The sequence below is a fragment of the Oryctolagus cuniculus genome, chromosome 4, assembly GCF_051225735.1.
Source record: "Oryctolagus cuniculus isolate XC-2025 breed Fujian yellow rabbit chromosome 4, ASM5122573v1, whole genome shotgun sequence".
In the NCBI taxonomy this organism is placed as follows: Eukaryota; Metazoa; Chordata; class Mammalia; order Lagomorpha; family Leporidae; genus Oryctolagus; species Oryctolagus cuniculus.
Genome location: NC_142870.1, coordinates 80,067,214 through 80,081,939, shown reverse-complemented (window position 1 = coordinate 80,081,939; position 14,726 = coordinate 80,067,214). Strand labels below are relative to the sequence as shown.

Below are 14,726 nucleotides of genomic sequence, written 5' to 3'. Positions count from 1 at the left end.
AAGACCTGTGTTCTTCAGTACTTAGCAAGCATGTGCTGCCTTGCCATTCCATTTTACTCAGGAAATTTTTGAATTATAAGAGTTGAGGGTGGAGGTGAGCCCCGGGATGTATTATTGAAGACAGCCTACCACATCAAGAGCTTTAAGAATGGAACAGAATTTTACAAAATACTGGAATCACGGAATGTTAAACTAGACTGGCCCTTGCCCTCCCCTCTTTAATCTGGTGTGAACCAATGAACCGTGCTGCCCAGAGCAAGCAAAGTTGGGCCTTGGTGCTTCTCTATGCAAATGATTCCAAGATTTCTGGCTCAATAGTGGCAAGGATCTCCTGGAAGTAAATGGGAACATGGGAGGAGAATTCTACCTGACCCTCCTCAGTGTTTTCCATTTCTACAATGGTGCCACCACCATGCTCCCAGTCACCCAAGCTTGAAAACTGGGAGTCACACCAGACTTCTCTTTCCTATTCCTCCTTACCAAGCCCAGTGGGTCCAAATGCCTAAATATTTATCTTCTAATCCTCCCTATTGCAACTACTGTACAAGGCTATGAAATTCTCAGGAGTTGTTGCCAAAACTGCTGCCACATTCTCCTAGCCGAGCTCACTGCCTGAAGCCCACCCCATTCCTGCTCGGTTAATGTATGTGTCTAAGTCCAACAAAGAGAAAGAAATCATCTAGTAAGTTTTAACAAAGAAGGCTCAATATGAAGATTTTTTTTTAACAATGATGGAATCAGAATAATGGTAGTTTGGCTAGTGAGATGTGAGGGGCGTGCGGGAATCACAGATACAGAGGATTACTACCTGTGAGATAGTTTCTAGAACTTGAAGCACAGGGCATGGCCACAATCCACTGGAGGCAGAATTCACTCTCCAGGATGCCAGGGAAGCCATTCACAGAAGGGGGACTCCCTAGCAGAACTCTCTTACAGAGCTCCCCAAGACAGGTGCCTCAGCCAGCTGTTAACCCACTGGGCACTGCTGACCACCATGTGCTACAGCGGTTGGGTACACAAGAGATCACATCCTGTATGGACCTGTTGCTGCAGAAGCTGTGCACTATAGGATTCCAGCGCTGGAGAAACTGCAAGTTCCTGGAGTCCAGCAAGGGGAGAGCTCCTGAGTGTGCAGGAGAAAACCCTCCCTTCTCCAGTGTCCCTCCAGTGCACGGCTCTGAGAACAACATGAGACAGCTGGCAAAGGAGAAGCACTGACAGGACCTAGTTCCATTTTTGCTGAGGAGGCACTGCAGGGTGGGTTTATTGCTAAGGAGCACATCAGGTCAAAAACAAAAGTGATTGTGTGACTCTAGTGCTTCCTATTGTCTTCAAGATTGAGTTCAAAGTCTTACCAGACATACCATGCCTTTACATTCTGGTCTTGGACTATATTTCCAGCCTCAAGTACCATCACCAAAGCCCTATGTTTCTGACAACTCCACACCTTTGTCTAAGCCCTCCTGGCCACAGGGAATTCCCTCCTTCAGTTAACAGATGCTCAGCAAATACCTGACCTACCTGGGGCTGGGAACACAGCCATGAACAAACCAAGCTCCCCAGGGTCTCATTTTGGAGATTATCATCACTCTTGGGAAAGTCTTTTCTGACCACCTCCTCCTACCTCCAGATGAGTTAGATGCCTTTTCCAGGAGTTTTTCTTCTGTGATCCTGTATCTAGTGTAGACTTCCTGACACTTATACCCTAATTTAGTCATTGCTTTTCTTCTCGGTCTCTTCCACTAGCCTGTGAACTCCATGGAGGCAGAATGTGTGACTTATTTATTTCTGTGTTCCAGTATTCAGCACAACTCCAATAAAACATAAAGGTTTTTATTGCATTAATTATTTTCCCAAGATCATATGAATTAGTCAAAGATGGACCCAAGACTAGAATCCATGTCTCCTGCCTCATAGCTTAGAGCATTTCTTCTTCCCTAGACCTTCAGCTTCCTGATGGGTGAATGATCACATCTATTCTATGAAGGACAGCAACCTAGTGTTTTGTGGTGGAGAAGACCAGTGCAGTGTTGATTATTATCAGGAATGGTGATGGAAACAGGAAAGAAATTTAGCTCTGATCTTGCATTGAAAACTATGATGTATTCACCCACTCAGAGCCTTGTTTGTTTGGTTCCATGAATCATAAGAATGCTATAATAAAGTCAGAGTAGGGAGGAAAAGTGAAAGGTTAAAGTGGTTTGGGATAGTCTGACTTTTCACCTTTTCACTCCTTTTTTTTTTTTTTTTTTTTTTTTTTTTTTTTTTTTTTTTTTTTTTTTGACAGGCAGAGTGGATAGTGAGAGAGAGAGACAGAGAGAAAGGCCTTCCTTTGCCGTTGGTTCACCTCCAAATGCCGCCGCGGCCTTTGCGCTGCGGCTGGCGCACCGCGCTGATCCGATGGCAGGAGCCAGGTACTTCTCCTGGTCTCCCATGGGGTGCAGGGCCCAAGTACTTGGGCCATCCTCCACTGCACTCCCTGGCCACAGCAGAGAGCTGGCCTGGAAGAGGGGCAAGCGGGACAGAATCCGGCGCCCCGACCGGGACTAGAACCCGGTGTGCCGGCACCGCAAGGTGGAGGATTAGCCTAGTGAGCCGTGGCGCCGGCCTGACTTTTCACTGTTAAAAAATAAACACTTTGAGCATAGGCATTTGGTCTAGTGGTTGTCACCTGCATCTCACATGAGAATGCCTGAATTCAAGTCTGGACTCCATTTCCAATTCCAGCTTCTTGCTGATGCACACTTTGTAAAAAAGCAGATGATGGCTCAGCTAGTTGGATCTCTGCCACCACATATTAGACCTACATTGGGTTACCAGTTCCCTGTTTTGGTTTCCAGTCCAAGATATTGTGAGCATTTAGGGACTAAATTGGTAGACTGGAGCTCTGTCTATTTGTCTGCCTCTGTTTCTCTGTCTCCCTGCTCTCAAATAAATAGCTATTTTTTTTTAAAGACAAGACTTTCATAAACCTATGCAAGACAAAAGTAAGGTGACTCAAAGTGAGTACACACCAGATCCCCAAATCAGGAGGCCACGTTGCACAGCTTTAGAGAGCAGAGTCAATGTGGTGGTCAACAACAAGCCATAGGTCCCTGAGATTGTGGACTGTGATGTGAACATGTGGAAAAAACTTGAAATATGAGTATGGATAAGTTAGGATAAATAAGAACTATCTGTCCACTTGTGAAATAACAAATGTGTGGGACTCATGACTTCTAAGAGCTGGTACTAACATGATCTATAAGGAAGTTTGGAAAATTTGCTAATAACATAGCCAAAAATGACTACTCACAAAAAGAACAAGGTTGAGTAGGACTGATCCCAGCAATACTGCTGTTGGCATCCCAGTGATGGGTTGATGTGATGTGGATCTGGCTCAGGACTGAAAAAGATCCAGGCTTCTGTGAAATGAAGTGGAAGAAGCAAAGCCAACATGAGTAAGACAAATTGTGGAGATCTTAAAAGTCAACCAGTGGGCCAGTGTTGTGGCTTAGAGGGTAAAGCAGCCACCAGCAACACCAGCATCCCATATTGGCACAAGTTCGTGTCTTGGCTGCTCCAGTTCTGATTCAGCTCCCTGTTAATGGCCTGGGAAAAGCAGTAGAAGATGGCCCAAGTACTATCCACTTGAGAGACCTAGATGAAGCTCCTGCCCCTGGGTTCAGCTTGGCCCAGCTTTGGCCGTTGTGGACATCTGGGGAATGAACCAACAGATGGAAGATCTCTCTGTATCTTTCTCTCTAACTCTGCCTCTCAAATAAATACATCTTAAGAAAAAAAAGTTAAACAGGGCAGCATTTTGATAAGGAAAAAGACTAACTTAAGAACCATTAAAAATTTTTGACAGTGATATGATAACATCATTGATTAAGAAATTTTATCTGGCAAAACTAAGCCTCAATTCGCTGGCATTGGGAAGACAATTATAATATTAGAATCTATCTCCCTACAAGTTGTTGTGAGGAATAAATGATATAATGAATGTGTAATGACTGCTGTTAAGCCTGTCTTATGCTGTGTACATTCCCAATTTTACCAACTTCATAGAATATGGTTAAAGAGACAGTGACCATAATTTCAGGGCAAAAAATAGGACATACTCTGACAAATAATTTTTGTTCCATTTCAAGGTGCTAAAAATAAATTTTGCATGATGCAAATGGGAATATCCAGGATATTTCAGTGATTTATGGGGACAGTAGGACATAATACTTGAAATTGGCATTGTCCTAGAGAAAATCCTTGATGTGTAATTGCCTTATTCAGAGGGATGCAGTATGGAGTAGTATAGAAAAAGCAATGAAATAGACCTAAATTTCTGATTCAGCTCCAACATAAACTGTTATGTTGGGCCAATCACTTAACCTCTTTATACTTCAAGACTATCACTTATAAATTGAAGATATTTAGCTATGAGTCACATTCATTGTTGTTGTTTTGAAAATGTGGTGCCTAGGCAGGCGCCGCGGCTCACTAGGCTAATCCTCTGCCTTGTGGCACCGGCACACCGGGTTCTAGTCCCAGTCGGGGTGCCGGATTCTGTCCCAGTTGCCCCTCTTCCAGGCCAGCTCTCTGCTGTGGCCCTGGAGTGCAGTGGAGGATGGCCCAAGTACTTGGGCCCTGCACCCCATGGGAGACCAGGAGAAGTACCTGACTCCTGCCATCGGATCAGCGCGGTGCGCCGGTCGCAGCGCACTGGCCGCAGCGTCCATTGGAGGGTGAACCAACGGCAAAGGAAGACCTTTCTCTCTGTCTCTCTCTCTCACTGTCCACTCTGCCTGTCAAAAAAGAAAAAAAAAATAGAAAATGTGGTGCCTCTTAATTCCTTAATTAAAAAAATTAAGTTTATCAATGACTGAAAGGAATGGAAGAAAAAGGTGACCCAACAGTGGCCATGATGTATCAGATAAGGCAACTGAAGAATATAAGAAGTATGTTTTGGTTGCTGTTATGAGAAGGGGGAACTTTATAGTAGGTAACTTGTGTATATGCTTGGAGCATGGCTGAGAGTTTACTGTTGGTGTTGGGAGTCATCATCATGGAGTTCTATTAAAGCCACAGAAGGAGGTATCTACCTCCAAGCTAGAATATGGTAAGTTACAGTAACTCAAGACTCACACTGTAACAACTAAAAAAGAAACCTAGAAAAATTATTTCTATTACCACTTTTTAAAATTTAATTTTCTTTTTTTTTCATTTGAAGTTCAGAGAAACAGAGAGAGAAGAGACAGAGATCTTTCATATGCTGGTTCACTGTCCAAATTAGTGTAACACCAAGGGCTGGGCTAGACCAGAAACTCAAGAGTCTCCCACACGTGTGATTAGGGACCCAAATACTTCTGTCATCACCTGCTATCACCCAGAGTCTACATTAACAGGAAGCTGGATTTGGAAGCAGATCTGGGACTCAAATCCAGGCATTCTGATATGGGATGCAGGTGTCCCAGGCAGTCTTAACCACTGTGCCAATTGCCCACCCCTAGAAAAACTATTTTTAAAAACACTGGGGGGTACACTGTGGCATAGTGAATACAGCCAATGCCTGTGATGCCAGCATCCCATATAGGCACCGGTTCAAGTCCCAGCCGTTCTACTTCTGATCCAGCTCCCTGCTAATGTGCTTGGAATGGCAGTGGAGTATGGCTCAAGGCCTTGGGCCCCTGCACCCACATGAGAGACCTGGAAGAAGCTCCCAGCTCCTGGCTTCAGACCAGACCAGCTCCTGAGGTTGCTGCCATTTGGGGAATGAACCAGCAGATGAAAGACCTCTCTCCTTCTCTCTTCTATCTCCCTGTGTGTGTGTGTGTGTGTAAAATTCTGCCTTTCAAATAGAAATAAAATCTTTAAAAAAACAACACTGGGACAGTGTCAGAGAACTTTGGTAGCAATTTGGACTGGATTGATTAAAATTCCTGGAGGAGAGAAAATCCCTGCCAGGTGAGCTAATCACAAGCCATTTTTCCCCTGAAATATGCTAACTCTGGGTGTGCACTAAGGATTGTGCTTGTTCCTTGAAAAGTCTCTGTACTAGGAGAAAGAGAAACCAGCAAGGCTTTTAGTATTTGAACAGCCATGGCGAACAGATTAGAAATGTGAAGAGCTGGGGCTGATTCGGTGGGGTTGGGGTGGGGGAACAGCAGGAAAATGTTTCCAGTAATTAAGGAAAAAAATAGATATCAAAGAGCAGATCCGCAGATAGATTCAGCTTTTGAGGTCATGAAACATTGACTCTAAAATAAATATAAATAATGTGATCAGGAAAAGTGAAGGGAAAGATGACAACATGGGTGAAAGACAATTTCAGCATAGAAATTGTATCTATTAAAAATCAAATAGTTTCTTTATCCAGTCATCAGTTGATGGACATCTGAGTTGATTCCATATCTGAGCTATTGTGATTTGAGCTGCAATGAACATGGGGGCACAGGTAACTCTTTAATATGTTGATTTCATTTCCTTTGGGTAAATTCCCAAGAGTGGGATTGCTGGGTCATATGGTAGATCTATTTTCAGCTTTCTGAGGTATCTCCAAAGAAATTATGATATACATACACTATGGAATACTACTCAGCAGCAAAAAGAAAGAAATCATTTCTTTTGCAAAAAAAAAAAAAAAAAAATGGATACAACTTGAAACCATTACACTTAGTAATATTAGCCAGTCCAAAAAAGACAAATACCATATATTTTCCCTGATCTATGATAACTAATATCCAAGTACTTAAAATATAATGTATTGGAGTTAAATTGACATTTTGAGATTCGATGATTATTTACAGCCCTCGTCTCTACTGTTGAGGAACAGTGTTTTTTCTTCATACTATTTGTTGAATTCCTTACTTACTGTAAGGTTAATCTTATGAGTATAAAGTAAACTGAAAATAGATCTTTGTAAAAATTATGAGTGGGAATATGAGAGGGAGGAAGAGTGGGAGCACAGACAGAAGGGAGGGTAGGGTGAGAAGAATCACTGTGTTCCTAAAACTGTGTATATGAAATACATGAAATTTGTATACCTTAAATAAAATTTTTTAACAAATCAAATAGATAGTCTAGAACACAAAATACAATATTTGAAATTAAGAATTCTTTGAATAGGTTTAACAGCAGCCAGAAAAGCAGGAGAAGCAGGTCTATAGAAAATATGTAAATCACAGATGGAAAAAACAGAACAAATTGCATGGCCTAACATAGGGATAATTAGAGTCCAGACAAGAACTAGAGAGAATGGTGCAGAGTTAATATTCAGGGAGGTAATGCTCAAAAACTTTTCAAAATTAAGGAAAGACATTAACCTGCAGATCTAAGAAGCTCAGTAAATCCTGAGCATATAAATAAAATAATAATATACTGAACACATAACCATTAATCAAATTTCTAAAAATCAAAGAGAAATCATATAAACAGGCAGAGAACAGGATATATTACCCCCAAAGTAACAATAACAAGACAATTTGCTTATTTTTAACAGAAATTTTAGAAAACAAAAAACAATGGGATTCTTTCTTAAAATGATTAAAAAGAAAACTAAATTAACCTAGAAATTCTATATACAGTGAATATGTGCTTGAAAAATAGGGTAAAGCAAATACATTTAGGCAAGCAAAAATTAAAGGAGTTGTTACCCAGCAAACTTACAACACAGAAAACTTCAGAGTTTTTTTTAACATTTATTTATTATTTATTTGAAAGTCAGAGTTACAGGGACAGAATGGAGACACAGAGAGACAGAGATCTTCTATCCACTGGTTCACTTCCCAAATGGCTGCAATGGCCAGCATGGGTCAGACTGAAGCCAGGAACCCCAGAGCGTCTTCCAGATCTCCCATGTGGGTGCAGGGGTGCAAGCACTTGGGCCATTTTCTGCTGCTTCCCCAAGCACCTTAGCAGGGGGCTGGATTGGAAGTGGGGCAGCCTAGACTTGAACTGGTACCCATATGAAATTCTGGCACTGCAGATGGTGGTTTAACCTGCTGCACCACAACACTGGTCTCAACTTTATAGAGTTCTTTAAGTTGGATGAAAATAACCCCAGGGGACCAGCGTTGTATCATAGTGGGTTAAGCCACCACCTGCGATGCCAGCATCCCACATGGGTGTTGGTTCAAGTTGTGGCTGCCCCACTTCCAATCTAACTCCCTGCTAATGCACCAGGGAAAGCAGCAGAAGATGGCCCGATTACTTGGGCCCCTGCACCCACATGGGAGACTTGGAAGAAACTCTGGGCTCCTGGCTTCAGTCTGGTCCACCTTGGCCACTGGGGCCAATTAGGGAGTGAACCAGTGGATGGAAGACCTCTCTCTCTGTCTCTACCTCACTCTGTGACTGCCTTTCAAATAAATAAACAAATCAAAAGAAAGGGGGGGAGGGAGGAGGGTAGAGGAAAAAGGAAGGAAGAAAGGAAGGAAGAAGAAGCAAGAAAAGAAAAAAGAGACAGTACCCATCATTGGGAAAGGAGAACACAATGGTAAATAAATAGATAAAATAATTTAATATCAACTACTTTAAAAGTAACAATAATGTTTTATGTCAATACTGATAAAATATATGTAGAAATAAAATACACAGTAATAGAGCAAAGGGTTGAAGAGAGATATTTAGATTACTAGAAGGTACTTACCTTATCCTTAACTTAATTTAGGATAGACTTAATGAACTAAATATGCACATTATAATCCTCATGGTAAATTATAAAGGAATAATAAAATAATGCATAACTACAAAATAAAGGAGAAAAACTAGAATACTAAAAATGCTTGATTGCTTTAGAAAGGTAAGACAAGAATAAAAGATGAAATAAATATAAAACAGCAAGATGTTAAATATATTACATCATTAATTATACTCATTAAATATAAATGGACAAAATAATCTAATTGGTAGACAAGATTTTAGTGTATTTTAAAGCTATTTATAGGAGATATACTTTGAATAAAAGGACAAAAAACTGAAAATAAAGGTTTGGGGGAAAAGTGTGTATCTTATGACAATTAAAATAAAATTGGCAGACCAAACTGACTCTAAGATAGGAGATAAACTAAAAATGAACAGGGGGGGCCGGTGCTGTGGTGTAGACAGTTAAACCTCTGCCTACAGTGCCAGCATCCCTTATGGGCACTGGTTTAAGTCCCAGCTTCTCCACTTCTGATCCAGCTCCCTGATAATGCACCTGGGAAGGCAACAGAAGATGGCCCAAGTACTTGGGCCTTTGCATCCATGGGGGATACCTGGAAGAATCTCCTGATTCCTGGCTTCAGCCTGGCCCAGCCCTGGATGTTACAGCCATTTGGGAAGTGAACCAGTGAATGGAAAGTCTCTCTCCCCTTCCCTCTCCTTCTCTTTCTATGTCTGCCTTTCAAATAATAAATAGATCTTTAAAAAAAAAAACCATGAAGAGGAACATTTCACAGTAATAAGGATCTATTCATAGGAAAAATTTTAAATCCTAAATATGTATGCATGTTGCAGTAAAAATTTATCAAGCAACAACTGACAGAACTAAAAAAGTAAATAGACAAAAATACCTCACAGGCAGATTTTGAATACACCTTTCTTTTTTCTTTTTTTTAAAATGCCACCTCTTTTTTATTTTTAGGCAGTGTATTTTAGATTTATATTATCCAGTTACAGCTGAACCAAACTAGCACAAGAGTCATTACCCTGGCTTTTTTTTTTTTTTATTTGACAGATAGAGTTAGACAGTGAGAGAGAGAGACAGAGAGAAAGGTCTTCCTACTGTTGGTTCACCCTCCAAATGGCTGCTACGGCCAGCGCTGCACTGATCCGAAGCCAGGAGCCAGGTGCTTCCTCCTGGTCTCCCATGTGGGTACAGGGGCCCAAACACTTGGGCCATCCTCCACTGCCTTCCTGGGCCACAGCAGAGAGCTGGACTGGAAGAGGAGCAACCGGGACTAGAAACCTGTGCCCATATGGGATACTGGCACTGCAAGGCAGAAGATTAACCAAGTGAGCCACAGCACTGGCTCCCATGAATACACCTCTCTTAATGACTAACAGTAATCAGACAAAAAAGTAAATAAGGATATAGAGGTTTGAACAATGTAAACCTCTTGGCATATATAGAGCTTGAGAATATGATCAATTTTAAAAGATTTATTTATTTATTTGAAAGTCAGAGTTACACACAGAGAGGAGAGGCAGAGAGAGAGAGAGAGAGAAGGAGAAAGAGGTCTTCCATCCGATGGTTTACTCCCCAGTTGGCCGCAATGGCTGGAACTGTGCTGATCCAAAGCCAGGAGCCAGGAGCTTCTTCCAGGTCTCCCACGTGGGTGCAGGGGCCCAAGGACTTGGGCCATCTTCTACTGATTTCCCAGGCCATAGCAGAAAGCTGGATGGGAAGTAGAGCATCCAGGTCTGGAACCGGCACCCATATGGGATGCTGGTGCTTCAGGCCAGGGTATTAATCCGCTGCGCCACAGCGCCAGCCCAAGTATGATCAAGTTTTAAAAGGCACTGCAGCATCACAGAAGAATAAGTGTAATGGAGTGGGTCACAGAGAAATCAAAAGAGTAATCAAAAAATTCTGGAAAAATTAATATGACAATACAACATATCAAAATTTATGGGATACAAACCAGTGTTAAGAGGAAAATTTATAGCATTTGGTGCTTACATCAAGAAATTGGAAAGGCACCAAATAAATGATCTATCAATGCATCTCAAGGATCTAGAAAAATAGCAAACCAAACCCAAAACTAGTAGGAGAAAAAAAATTAAAATAAGAGAAGTCAACAAAATTGAAACAAGCAAACAAACAAAAATCAATACAAAAGACCAGCAAATGAAGAGTTGGTTTTTTGAAAAGATAAAAAAAATTGAAACAACATTGGCCCAACTAACCAAAAAAAGGAGCAAAGACCCAAATCAATAAAATTAAAGATGAAAATGGAACTGTAACAACAGACACCACAGAAATAAAAAGAATCATCAGAAATTACTACAAAGAGCTGTATGCCAACAAACTGGGAAACTCAGAAGAAATGGATAGACTCCTGGACACATACAACCTACTTAAATTGAGCCATGAAGACATACAAAACCTAAACAGACCCATTACCAAGATGGAAATTGAATCATTAATAAAGACCCTCCCAACAAAGAGAAGCCCAGGATTGGATGACTTCACTGCTGAATTCTACCAGACATTTAAAGACTAACTCCAATTATTCTCAAGTTACAAAATAATTGACAGGGAGAGAATCCTCCCAAATTCTTTCTATGAGGCCTGTACCACCTTAATTACTAAACCTGGAAAAGATGCAACAGAGAAAGAGAACTACAGACCAATCTCCATGATGAACATAGAAGCAAAAGACCTCAACAAAATTCTGGCCAATTGAATCCAACAACACATCAGAAAGATCATCCACCTGGACCAGGTGGGATTTATCCCTGATATGCATGGATGGTTCAATATTTGCAAATCAATCAATGTGATACATCACATTAACAAACTGAAAAACAAAAACCATACTATTATCTCAATAGATGCAGAGAATGTATTTGATAAAATATAATACCCTTTCATGATGAAAACTCTAAACAAATTGGGTATAGAAGGAACATTCCTCAACACAATCACGGGAATTTATGATAAACCCATGGCCAGCATCCTATTGAATGAGGAAAAATTGGAAGCATTCCCATTGAGATGTGGAAACAGAGAAGGATGCCCACTCTCACCATTGCTATTCAATATCGTCCTGGAAGTTTTAGCCAGAGACATTAGGCCAAGAAAAAGAAATCAAAGGGATACAAATTGGGAAAGAGGAAGTCAAACTATCCCTATTTGCAGATGACATGATTCTATATATAGAGGATCCAAAAGACTCCACCAAGAAACTATTTAAACTCATAGAAGCATTTGGAAAAGTAGCAGGATATAAAATCAATACACAAAAATCAATAGCCTTGGCTGGCGCCGCTGCTCACTAGGCTAATCCTCCGCCTACAGCGCCAGCACCCCAGATTCTAGTCCTGGTTGGGGTGCCAGATTCTGTCCCAGTTGCTCCTCTTCTAGTCCAGCTCTCTGCTGTGGCCTGGGAATGCAGTTGAGGATGGCCCAAGTGCTTGGGCCCTGCACCCGCATGGGAGACCAGGAGGAAGCACCTGGCTCCTGGCTTCAGATTGGTGCCAGCTGTAGTGGCCATTTGGGGAGTGAACCAACAGAAGGAAGATCTTTGTCTCTCTCTCTCTCTCACTGTCTAACTCTGCCTGTAAAAAAATTAGCCTGATAATGATAGATAGATAGATAGATAGATAGATAGATAGATAGAAAGAAAGAATTAAAAAGGAGAAAATGTTCCAGTATGGGAAGCAGTCCACACAACAGACTCATAGAATGACAATCGCTCTAAGTAGCATTCTGACTTTAGAATCAGCCCTTAAGGCATTCTGGTCTGGATGAAAAGCCCATGATAGCATTTCAGGCATGGAAAGCCAAGACACTGTGGCAAAAAAAAAAAAAAATGTCCTACATGAAGGACCTCTGTGAGTGAGACCTTAGTGGAAAGAAGTGGCTATCAAAGAGGGATGTACTTTTCTCTGAAGGGAAGAGAGAACTTTTACTTTGCTTATGGCCTTGTCTAAATACTGACAGAGATTGTGGATTCAAAAGACTTCCATATCCATGGAAGCTCATGTCAAGAGCCTCAGGTAATCACTGACATCATACAAAAGAGTGGTAATTGTTCAGTTAACAACAGGAGTCACTATACACTTATTTCCCACGAAGGACATTTGTCCTCAACAAGTTGTATTATGAGAATTAACTGTAAAACTTGTTATCAGTTGTGTGTGTGTGCAAATTTTTGAAATCTTTACTTAGTATAGAGTTGGTCTTCTGTGTATAAAGTTAATTAAAAATGAATCTTAATGGAGAATGGGACAGGGAATGGCAGAGAGAGGAGGAGGTGGGGTGGGAGTGGGGGCGGGAGGGCAGGTATATTGAGAAGAATCACTATATAAGTTGTACTTATGAAATTTGTACTCATTAAATAAAAGGTTTCTTTGGGAAAAAAAGAATTAAGTATAATGGAAAAAAAATCACTAGATTTATCAGTAAGAGAGACATTGGTGATACTTGTATTTGAGAAGTAGATTCAGGGCAATGGTCATGATGTAATCCATACTGTATAAGAGGTTAAAGGAAGCAACATGTGGAGAGAAAAGGGAATCAGTCCCTAGAGAACCTGAAAAGTTTGACAGTGGAAAAGTGAATTATATTATTGGAAAGGTAACAATACCATAAAGAGTTCTTAGAGAGAAGGGCAGATTGCATTGCCTATTTGAGGGAAAACAAGGTGCTGGTGAGGTGGCAAAGAGGAAACTTTCTAGAGAATGTTAAAGGATACTTGGGATAGTCATGTTCCACATCTCTGAGACAGGACCAGAACTAGGAGTTCAAGGAGCAGAAGAAAGAATATGAAATAAAACATACATTGAGATTTGCAAAAGGGTGACACGGTTAATTCATTTCAACATCCTTGATCTCATTCAGGTAGGAAGTGAATTTCATCTACTGAAATTGAGGATTATAGTTGGGTGGGATGCAGGCTGGAGATTAAATAAGAACAGAATATAGTGTTGTTTTGGGAGTTGCAAAGTTTAAAGGAGAGGCAGAAGCAAAGGAGCTAGATAGTAGAAGTGATACAAGATTGGAGTGTGCTGCAGTGGATGATGTTGAAAGATTGCTATGCTGTTACTGTTTTATAAAATAAAAGTAGAGTGAGGCTTAAGAAATAACCTGTGTCAAAATGTGATTGTCAATTATATTAACCCTAACTTGAGCTAAACCTAATTGATATAATAAGTAGGCTTAGCTCTAATAGGCTTATTCCATTTCTTCAAATTCACTCAGCTTAATCTTAGAATCACATGACCATCTCAATATTTGTTCTTGCTTTGATGTTTTAAAACATATTATTCAAGTACTGCATACATATCAAAAATGCATATATTGTACAGGTAAATAAGTGTTTTGTCTTCTGAGCAAAAGCATAACCAACATCCAAATTAAGAACAAACCATTACTAATAACCCAAGAGTTGGCACTATTATCTGCCTCCATATTTTCTTTTAATGTGGGGAAAGACGAGATTATTGTCATCTGCATGATATGATTCAGTGGAGCAATATTTATAATGAAATAACAAATGATATGCCACCCACACAATCTTTATATTCTTTATATGTTAGTTTCCATAAATAAGAGAAAACATGTGGCATCAGTCTTTCTGGGTCTGGCTTATTTCATTTGACATATGATCTCCAGTTGCATAAATTTTGTTGCATATGTCAGGTTTCATTTTTTTAATGACTGAGTAATATTCCATCATGTATATATATCACATTTTCTTTATCCAATCACTAGCTAATGGACATATAGTTTGATTCCATATCTTACTGTGAATTGAGCTGTTATAAACACAGGAGTGCAAGTAACATTTTCATATGCTCATTTCATTTCCTTTTGATATATTCTTAGGAATGGGATAGCTGGGTCATATATATTTTTAGTTTTCTAAGGAATCCCCATACTGTCTTCCATAATGTTTGTACCAGTTTCACTTCCACCAGCAGTGTGTAGAGTACTTTTTTCTTCACATCCTCACTAGCATTTGTTATTTTTTATTTTTGGATGATAGCCATGTAACTGTGGTGATGTGAGACCTCACTGTGGCTTTAATTTGCATTCCCTGATA

General features: G+C 40.4%; 1 protein-coding gene across 2 annotated transcripts in view; it reads left to right on the top strand.

Moving 5' to 3' along the window:
* Positions 1–14,726, top strand: part of ROPN1 (rhophilin associated tail protein 1) — a 53,739-nt gene that overhangs the window by 1,043 nt on the left and 37,970 nt on the right. The gene's annotated exons all lie outside the window — the stretch shown is intronic.